Genomic DNA, 10,854 nt, shown 5'->3' with positions numbered 1-10,854 from the left:
GACACAGTAATGCCTAAACCTTAAAGACATGGATAATGTCGAATCTACACTTGAAACCAAACTAAAACAACTTGAAAGAGCCGAGAACAAAACCGATGAAGTCCTTAAGGGTGGTAAAAGATTGTTGAATCTTAAGGAATTGATAACTGAAGTGGACAATGCGCGACGAGCATTGAAAGCACTGAAGATAGAAGCGAAAATCAGCGATGAAGACATCAGCTACTGGAATAATGCGATTGGCTTAAACATAGAAGAAGCAGATGGTCATATCGAAAATGTTGAAAATGGCTGGCCCGAGGAAAATTAGAAGCAGAAAACAGGGAAGAGAAGAGAAAATGCAGTTCACAATAAAACTCCATGAGACAAAGCTAAATTACAAGAGAACCTCCAAATCAAGGCTGGAACTCAAATGTCGTCCGTGAAAACCTCTGCCAGTGCATTATAGCCTTCTCAAAACTGGCTGGCTGCCAGCTCAATGAGCCCCCTCCTCTGGAGGTTTGACCATCTCCATTCCAGACGGAAAATATATTATTTTTGTTTTGTTACTGACAAGGAAAAAAAAAGCAGAAAAAACGCCCAAAAAGAAACTCCCCGAAAATAATTTGAAGGTTAAAAAATGTTTGTATAGCGTGCCTACCGTATTCACTTCACGTTATTTTAAACACAAACGTCATTCCGATCTTTCTTGGGTTATGAAAGCGGGAATATTCATCACTTTTATCGAAGTATCGGAAAAAATGTCACTTTCAAATCAAGCATTTGACTGGCAATTGAAAAGTAATTTATCTGCATTTATCGTGTAATTTACAGCACAATGTAGTTCACAAGATAATTCTAACGCTTTAAAATGTAAATGGCAGAGAATCTAAAGCAAAAAGCTGCACTGAGTTCACAGATAACTTCCTAATTTTCTAAGGAGCAACGGGGGGATGTAAGTGTTTTTCCGTTGAATAATACAGCAGTCTTTCACATTGTTTTTCGTCACATAGTGCCAAGCACGTGCTTGTGTGAATAGAATGAATAAATTAGTTTTGAAATGGAAATGGTGAGTATTTAAATAAATATTACAAAACTAATTTGAGTTATCTTTTACGAAAATTAGGAATGATGTTTAGAGTTGAATTAAAAAACGCCAAGCAAAGGGTTTCTGTGGTTTTTTACTTTCTCTTTGCTGTCATTCTTCACCGAATTTTCCGCTTGATTACAACGAAAATTGCGGTGCAACATGTCTCGTGACCGTGTATGTCACATTTACCTTTTGATTTGTGAATGAAACTTGCTTTTAAACCATTCTATCATCCTTAAAAACAGTTTCACGTCAGACGTAACAAGTTTGGAAAATTTTTTTAGAGAAATTTGTGAGAAATAAAAATATCGCAAAACAAACAGCGCTGATAATTTAATTAGAATGCCCGCGACTTAAACAATCTAGATGTAACATGTTTTTCAGATGACAGGTGAAGAATCACTAAAAATACTTTAGTTCAAACAAGAAAAAAAAATTACATAATGCACGTCAATCTGGTCTCAGGTGCTTCAACCACCCAGCTGGAAGAAAGGCGAACAGGTGTGGCTGATGATTTACCAGTTTCCACCCCTTGTCATATGCCCTGTAGTTCTACAGCAAGCTCCTCCACTCGAGCTACAGTGATGGCCTCACAACCATCTCATTCATGTGAAGTTCTCTTGAGTGCTAAAGAATGCAAAGACCTAATAGCTCTGTTCTTTGGTACAAACAAAGTAGTATACAGCTATTACACGTGTCCTTCAAACTGTGCAGCAGCTTAAGGCATGAAGAGATAGCAAGACTGAAGCAACAGAAGAAGTACATTCATACTTGGCACCAAGAGGAGGAACATTGCTGGCTTTGTTTTGTAGAGGGTGAAGGTATGTTCTGTCTGTTGTGCAAGAAGCACACCATAAAAACAGTGCAAAATAAAGAAGAATCAGCCTTCACTCAAACAGCAAGCATGTGATTAAAGTACAACGCCCTTAAGGTACATCGTGATTCTTAGCGACATCGTAAAGCAGTCAGTCAAGAGCTTTTACAGCGCATGTCTGTATTCCATAAAGAAGTTGTTGAACGAAAAGAAACTGCCAAGAACGTCTTGGAGAAGGCTTTTTTGGTTGCTTGCTTACTTTCTGGCAAAGAAGCACATTGCAAACAGAAAGTTTCTTAACTTGATTAAGTTTGCCGAGGATTCCCTTGCTGTGAACCATCTCAAATACTTCAATCACAGGGCTGCAGGACCTATCCGAGGAATCTTCCTCGTCTTGGGAGAAACCATCGAGGAAGAAATAGTGCGCAGTGCACAAAAGGTCCAAAGTTATGGGCTCATGGTGAATGAAGTCACTGACATCTCTGTGCAATCCCAAATGCTTACATTCATACAGTTTGTAAGCCCTGTTACTTCTTGCATGGAGATTGCACTTCTGTTAGTGCGAAACGTCCTAGAGGAATTTGCAAGTGCCAATGCTGATGCCTTTACATCCCTTATCAAGGATGAGTTGCAGCAGTGTAGTTTAAGTCTAAAAAATCTTAAAGGCTTTGCAACAGACAGAGCTTCAGTGATGACCGGAAAAAAGAACGGTGTAGCAACAAAGCTTTCAGAGCTCAACCCAGTCTTGATCAGTGTTCACTGTATTTGTCATAAGCTGGCCTTAGCTTGCACTTATACAAACAAGGAGATTGATTACATAGAGCGAGTGGAGGACATACTGCGTCAACTCTGGGCATACTTTGAAAATTCACCATAACGCCTCACTGTTCTTTTGAAGATGCAAATTGACAACAAGAAACGCAGCTTACAGCTAAGAGAGAAGAGTAAACAGATACTGGTGAAACGGATGAAAAAGTCTTGTTCCACAAGGTGGTTGATTTTTGACAGGTCTGTAGCTGCCCTGTATCAAGAATATGAGACTGTCCTTTATACACTTAAAGCTCTGGATGAGGATGGATGTGCTACAGCTCATGGTCTGTTTAACAGGCTCAAGGAGGGAAAGTTCCTGGGAGTGCTTTCTATTTTGAAAGACGTCCTGCCAGTCCTGTCTCATCTTTCAGAGGCATTTCAAGGAGGATCAGTAGCATTCTCTCAAGTGGTTCCACTGATAAATGCAACCAAAGCCAGTCTTGAAGAGCTATTGGAAACCAACTCGCCAGTGCAGAAGTTTCTAGCTGTTCTTGAGTCATATACCAACATCTGTGAAGACATCAAGGTCTCTGCTGTGCGACAACAACAGCTGTACCACTTGCAGGAGAAGGATATCACCAGCTTGTTTGCAAATGTTGAAGGTAGATTCGCTACCAGGTCTCTCCTGCTTGCAGCACTGAAGATTTTTGACCCTTTGACTGTGCCAGAAACCAGTGAGTTGGGCTTCAATGTCTACGGGAACAGGGATATAGCTACTCTTGCTCAACACAGAAGACCGGAAGTAGCAAATTACTTGTAGAGTGGAACCAGATGAAATTCAACATCAACGAGAACATCAAGCCTCACATTCCCATTGGAATCAAGACAGGGACAAGCAACACCACCAGCACTCAGTGGTTCCTGAGCCACCTGATGAAATCAAAGTCAGAGTATCAACCCCTTTTTGGAGAGCTCCCTCTCATAGCAGAAGCTGCAATCACCCTTCCAGTGAGCACTGCATGGCCTGAAAGAGGTGCCAGTGCCCTCAAAATTGTAAAGAATCGCTGCAGAAGTCGCCTGCAAAATGATATGCTTGAAGCAATGTTTCATGTCAAGATCAATGGGCCAGCATTGGGAAGTCCAAAGATGGAATCCCTATTGAAACAAGCAGTTGAGAAATGGCTCAGCGAAAAAAATAGAAAGAAGCTCCCAAGAAGAAAACATGCCCTTCTCACTACCACAGAAGCTCCCCTTCCTGTACACATTCCAAAAGAGGTAGCTGATGTTTCCATCCAAACAGTTTCTGTTCAAGAAGATGATGTTATTTCTATCCAAGCAGACGCTGTTTAAGAAAATGCCCTTTATGAGGTTCAGCATCAGGTTGAGGAAGTTTCCACTCTCCTAGAAATCTCAAATGGACTGCCAGACAGCAAGGATTATGACAGTGCATTTGAATCTGACTGATTTGTAAATTATTGAGATATTGAACAATTCCAGTTGCAATGTGCATGGCAGTGTAAACACAGTGTTATGATTATTTCAAGTATTCACCATTGTTCCTGAACAGTTATATAATCATCGACAGTAATATCAATCAAATTAATACAAAAGACAGTGAAACCTTATTTTCGTTGCAAATCTCATAACAAAACTTGAATAATGTGTCAATACAGAGGCACCTTTAGTCATTTTATTGAAAATGATGGTAAATAAAGTGGGCAAATGAAGTACAATTTTGACCCGTCAGATCCCCCAAATTGCACCTTTGAGCATCCAAATTTCAAAAATTTTCTTGGGGGGATACTCCCAAACCCCCCTACAGGCTCACACCCTCCAAGTGCTCGGCAAGGTGCCTTCGGCACCCCGACCGCCTACATTTTCAGAATCACCTGCTCCTACAAATCTTTTTTTTCGTGTAGGCCTGTCAACCCCATTTTACACTGATTGTTATTACTAGACAGGCCCCGTCCTCAGCAGTGATACATCACGTACACCGAGTTAATTACATTGAGCATTACACTGTACAATGCAGAAATATCAATTTTTGCTAACAAATACACGACATATGGCCCCCAAAACCGGGCAATCAAAGAGGAACAACACTACACTAATGCAGGAAACTCTCTCCTTGCAAAACTATCACAGTATCTGCTCAAAATTTTGCATTTTAGCCCACACAAGAAACACAACTCATGCTGGGCTCACAAGGATCTTCGATGTAAACACACAATTGGCCAAAACATAAAGAGCCAATAGAAACACAGGATTTTCAATCCTTCGAACGAGTATAAAATGGTCAAGAAACACTCTTTTGTGACTGATACCAAGAACACATCTCTATCAGTCTTTCTATTCATTTGGCAACTGACGAGATCCACAAGATTAGGATCGAAACCGCGGTCTTGCCTGACCATCCACAGAAAAAGTCGGAAAACATTATAACGTCAGATGGGCTACTAAGTGCCCCTGGCACAAGCAATGCCTTTGAGAATGAGGATAAGATGGAAGTCTCATACTACATCGCTAACGAGGATGATCTGCTCGGCAAGTCCGATGACCATGAACAAATCCCTCTGTATCAAGTGCCTAGAAAACCTAAACAGTTTAAACAGCAACGCCAAAGCTACCAAGGCACCCTCAAAGGAGTACCAGCGAACCAAGGACAGAACAGTACCGAAAAGGTCGCCGCCACAGCCCATCCACAGAGAATCGTAAACGGAGCCATAGCCTATCCGCGGAGAACAAGATTAGCCAAGCCGAAGGTGCGATCAAAGCTTTAAAAAGGCACACAGACAGGGGAACTAGCCCAGAAACCCTACAATATAGGGCGAGGGCCAAAATAACAGCGGACGAGGACTTCAAGAGAGAGATAAAACAAATCCGTAAGAACGCGGAGCAAGAAACATTGAATGCGATTATACGATTCCATCAACGAGAAATCGGCCGTTTTGAGGCCGAATCCAAGAAAGGAAAGCGAGCCGCACTGGCTATAGCGCTGAACACTAAGAACTGTAGTAGATCGAACCAGCGCGTGCAGCGCAAGCTGATAACAATGTATCGATCAAAACAGTAAAACACATTGCTGTTAACCTCCAGGCACAAATCACCCAGTTCGGCAATATGATGGAAAAACTAGGAGCAATTGAAAATAAAGAAGTTCAAAAGTACACATTTGTATTCTCTGACTCCCACCACAAACATGGGCCAAAAAACAAATTTTAAAAGCCAAACGGCTGGCAACTTATAAGCGCAAAGAGCGCAGAAAGGTCAGACGCCAGAAACGTTCAACTATCACAATAGAGGCGAACAAAAAACACATAAAAAACCTCTCAAACAAAGAACTTACAAGTGACCAGATTAATTTACTGGCAAAAGGGCTTAAATTCATTCCAACACCCATTACAAAACAAACACAAATCAGGCAACAACTCTTACGTGACTTTGATCAGTTTGCAAGAAGAATGCGTCTAATGTACATATTTTAAGGGGAAAACGACAAACCCCATCCTTACCGTGTCAAATCTGCATGGGAACCACCAATACAACGATCAGTAGCCCTTGAAAGTTATCTAGAAGAGGTTAAGAGCGACCTTGCAGAAACAGAAATAACAAAGCCAAAAAATAATCTGCCTCCGGCCGAACGTGAGGCTCTCAGAGCCCTAAAACATGACACTGAAATAAACCTTAAAAAGGCCGATAAAGGAACAACAACCGTAGTCATGAACGCACAAGACAAAATTAAAGAAGGCCAAACTCTACTAGACAACAAAGACAACTACAGGCCTCTTGCATCACCCATGGTCACTGAGACAAACCATAAAGTTAAACAACTTATGACAGACCTCCACAACGGGGATCACATAGACGACATGACTAAAAAATGGCTTTGTCAAACACCAAATCCGCCTCAAATTCCAGAATTCTACACCCTAAGATACACAAGCCGTCCCCAGTCAGCAGACCGATAGTATCAGGGTGTGATTGCCCAACAGAGAAATTATCATCATTTGTCGACAAACTCCTTCAGCCGATAGCACAACAACAAAAGTCGTATCTTAAAGATACTACCGACTTTGTCAATTTCATAGAAAATACGAAAGTCCCAGCGGACATCATACTTGTTTCAATGGACGTTACAAGCTTGTATACAAATATACCGCAAGAGGAGGGAATAGACACGGTATGCAGAGCATACGAAATATTCTATAGAAACGAACCTCCTATCCCTACACAACTACTAAAGCGAGCGCTCAGACTAATTCTCCAAGAAAATTCTTTCCAGTTTAATGGAAAAAACTACCTTCAAACACATGGTACGGTCATGGGCATGAAAATGGCAGTCGCCTTTTCTAATATATTCATGAACAAGGTAGAGACGGAAATCCTTAGCCAAAGCCTTTTTAAACCGCTCGTTTGGAAACGTTACATAGACGACATCTTCTCGCTCTGGACAACAAACAGAGACAGAAGAGAACATTTCATTGAACAAGCAAACAATCATCACCCTACAATCAAATTTACGGCTGAGATTTCCGATAAGGAAACAACATTCCTGGACACCTACATCTACAAAGGGGAAAGATTCAAAAGAGACGCAATCCTTGATGTGTGTACTCATTTCAAACCAACTGAGACATGTCAGTATACCCATTTTGCTTCCTGTCACCCGCAAGGAGTTAAAAAAGGCTTCATTAAAGGGAAGCCCTCCGACTCCTCAGAACAAACTCTTCCAAGCTAATATTTGAAGAGAAAATTACAAATTTCAAAGCGCATCTGCTACAGAGGGGTTACCCGAAGGATCTTATTAACACAACCCTCTCGGAGGTGAACTTCAAAGACAGGAAACTAGCCCTTCAACAGAAACCAAAGACAAACCAACGAATTTTGCCTTTTGTCACACAATACCAACCATCAGTGCTAAACCTAAAGCAAATTCTCATGAAAAACTGGCATTTAATAGAACAACAACAATTACTGAGCGAAATCTACAAAAAACCACCCCTCATATATTATAAAAAAGGGCGGTCACTCAAAGACATACTCGTGAGAGCCAAACTATAAAAAGGCTATTTTAAACACGCGCTAGGGAGTCGTGTAGGCCCGTCAACCCCATTTTACGACACTTGATATTAAATTTGATTGTTAGATAACAAAAAGGCAATGACAGAGGGAGAAACAAGACATCCTTCAACATGCTTTAGAGGTTCACAGAAGTAACTGTTACTCAATTTCTATGCCAATATAAAATGCCTTGTAGGTCATCACACCCACCGGTCTATTGCTTAACATTTTTATCTATTAATGGTTGTGATCCCAACATCTTCCGAAAAGAGCAAATTGCATGTACAATTCCTGTTCCTCAGCTGCCATCGCGGGCTGAAGCAGTGAAACTAGTGAGGAGCAGTTTACTGCAAATTACCATGGGAACAGACTCTCTGACTTGGCACTGAGTATTCACTATAGATAACCCGTTGTTTATGATGCTGTAGCTCTAGATTACGAATGTTACTTGTTGATCCAATTTTTGAGGAAAATTACTGCACATAACCAATTCAAATTTATAACCATTATTTTAAGATTGTTCTTGACTATTTCAAGTATTTACCTGATGCCCATGTTTAAAACAGCAATAAAGAGCCATCATTTCTTTCAAAGGCTAGAAACAAGCTAGAATAAATTTATCCTTCAATATACAGGAAAATACCTTGCCAAAGATTATTTCCCCCCAGACCACCCTGGGATAGTCTATCAAAGGCTAAATCCTGGATCCACTCCAGCTGAAGTAGAATTAATTACAATATATTGCAGCAAATAACCTTCATTCAAGATCACACAACCTTTTTAAGTATCTTCACTTGCTTCATTTTGTTTCCTGTATTATTTCATCATTTCAAAGCTGTCATTAGTATTTCTTAGTAACTTGCAATTTTGTGTTCATTGTAGCAGCTACTATCGTAATTGATCTGACCAGAATAAAAGGGGCCTTGCAACTGTGAGTCTATTAGTGTTTGCCAATAACCAGCTCATAACAACTTCTAAATGTCATTAGCATTTGAGATTTTGTTTAGTCATAATGACCTTTTTGTGTTATCAAAAATATACCATATTCTTTAAGTGTTTTAAGGAAAGTGGACCATGTTATATAGGTAAATGTATTTAAACACTGTCTCACAAAAATGTTATCAAAAATATACCATATTCTTTAAGTGTTTTAAGGAAAGTGGACCATGTTATATAGGTAAATGTATTTAAACACTGTCTCACACTTAACAATACAAGTGGGCTGAATGTAAAACAAAAGCCCTTACAATAGCAAGTGCTTTCATGGTTCATTTACACATCTATTATCTCTCGTACCTGAACAAAATCAAGTCATTTGAGCCAAGTATCTATGCTTCCAGTTCCGTCCAAAGTAATAAATTGAAAACAGGGTGCTTGTGAAAACGATGATTACAAAAATTTAATAAGTCTAGTGAGGTCAATACGATCAAATTCCTTTGTGAAAACCTCCATAAACCTTCGCCACTGAACACATAATAGAAATCAGCCTAAAATTAATTTTAATGGGCCTACAGGGGTCACCTTAGGGAGAGAACTAACAGTTAATGACTTGACGAGGGATGGAATATATGATTACCCCTCCCTTAACTGATTATAAATATACCGGATTATAAGAACCAACTCTGGGGCAAAGTCTTTTAAGAGCCTGTTGGGTATGCTTTCAGGTCCTGCCACCGATGACACTTGGAGCTAAGAGGTAGATCTGTAGGCCCCACTTACAGAAACAACAAATTCACATGCTACAGACAACAGCAGGGGTGGAAAATGTACAGCAATGAGTTTTGCCTCCTTCAAAGACCTTCATGAGTTTATCTTACTATTTGCAAGAGCAACTGTAGACGAGATCCCATTTCTAAACAATTTTTGGAAGTTAGGGCTTAAAGGGTGTTTGTCTCACAGCTCGCCCTAGTCCCCTTGTACAAAATGATCATTTGATGCTGAAATTGTCCCTGAGTTGTTGTTTTGTGATGAAGCAAGAATGGTGACCCCCTTTTTTATTTCTGCTTTTACTTGCTATGGCTTCACGAAAAATATATATTAAGAAGATTGATAGATTGTTTCACTTTGCTGCCTATGGCAACCATTTTGGACCTCTGACTGAAAGTGGAGGCCTGGATAGGGAAAGCTTGGATGGACATGTAGCTCATCTGCCATTTTGAATTTTGAATTTGTGATTTGGTTGGACAGCTTCACAAATTAATTAGAGTCCTTTGAGATTGGGATTTAGACGTCTAGCAAAGGATGAGGATGAAAGTAAGGATGTTGAGGCAAGGACTCTTTGAGAGTCAGGAGGTCATAGAGAAACATTAAACCACAAAAGACACCACCAAAAAGAAATACAAAGCAAACTGAAAGATGCTTGGCCCTGGATATAGAAAAGAATGGCTAAGCTAGTTAAGTTGGCTGGAATACAGTTAAGACGAGGGGCAGATGAGCTGTGCATTTTGTAAACAGTTTCCATGGCTTTACTGCATCCATTGTATAGCTTAAAATTTAAAGCTGGCTGTCCTTGATGGTATCCAAGAGCAGAATAAACTTTCTTCCATCAAGGAAATGCTTCATTCTATTAACAAACATTACCACTATTCTCCTACAGCTCTAAGGGTGCTCAAAGAGCTTGCAGAATTTTTGGAAAGAAAAGAAAAGATTCAAAGCCTATCAACTTGAAAGGAACTAGATAGGTGCCACATTTTACCGAGCTCTTCAGGTCTTCATTAAGGCTTCAGAACCATCCACTCCCACTTTGGCAACACTGTTGCAACTGGAACTAGTGGCATTGAAATGCAGGGAAGGGCGAAAAATATTCTGAAAATACAAGAGAAATATGCAACAGTTGTGTTTGTATATTTCATGGTTGAGGTCTTAGAATGCATGTCAAAGTTCAGTTGCCTCTTCCAGACATCCAGAGGAATGATATCACCCTAACCTCTGCTAGAGATGGGCTGCAGCAGACTGTACTGGAGCTGTGTCAAGATAGCCTTAAAAACATTGGAAATGGGAATGACTATAATGGAGTTACACTCACAAGATGTGCAAATGACCTTGCTCAGTTCAACATTACCAAGCAAGGAATAATCAACACCATCATCAGATATTTGGAAGAGAGGTTCCAGTGTCTCCAAGGTAATAAGTTTATCAGGCATTAACAGTTTTCAGTACTTTT

The 10,854-nt window shown here is 40.2% G+C and overlaps 2 pseudogenes; both read left to right on the top strand.

Annotated features, from left to right (window-relative positions):
- Positions 1-1,576: 1,576 nt before the first annotated feature.
- LOC140931677 (uncharacterized) overlaps positions 1,577-10,854 on the top strand; it is a 9,742-nt pseudogene continuing 464 nt past the window's right edge.
- LOC140930620 (uncharacterized) lies at positions 2,779-3,658 on the top strand (annotated as a pseudogene).

The sequence above is a fragment of the Porites lutea genome, chromosome 3 (assembly GCF_958299795.1).
Source record: "Porites lutea chromosome 3, jaPorLute2.1, whole genome shotgun sequence".
NCBI lineage: Eukaryota > Metazoa > Cnidaria > Anthozoa > Scleractinia > Poritidae > Porites > Porites lutea.
The sequence above is the reverse complement of the archived record's forward strand: the minus strand, read 5'-3'. Positions and strand labels throughout refer to the sequence as shown.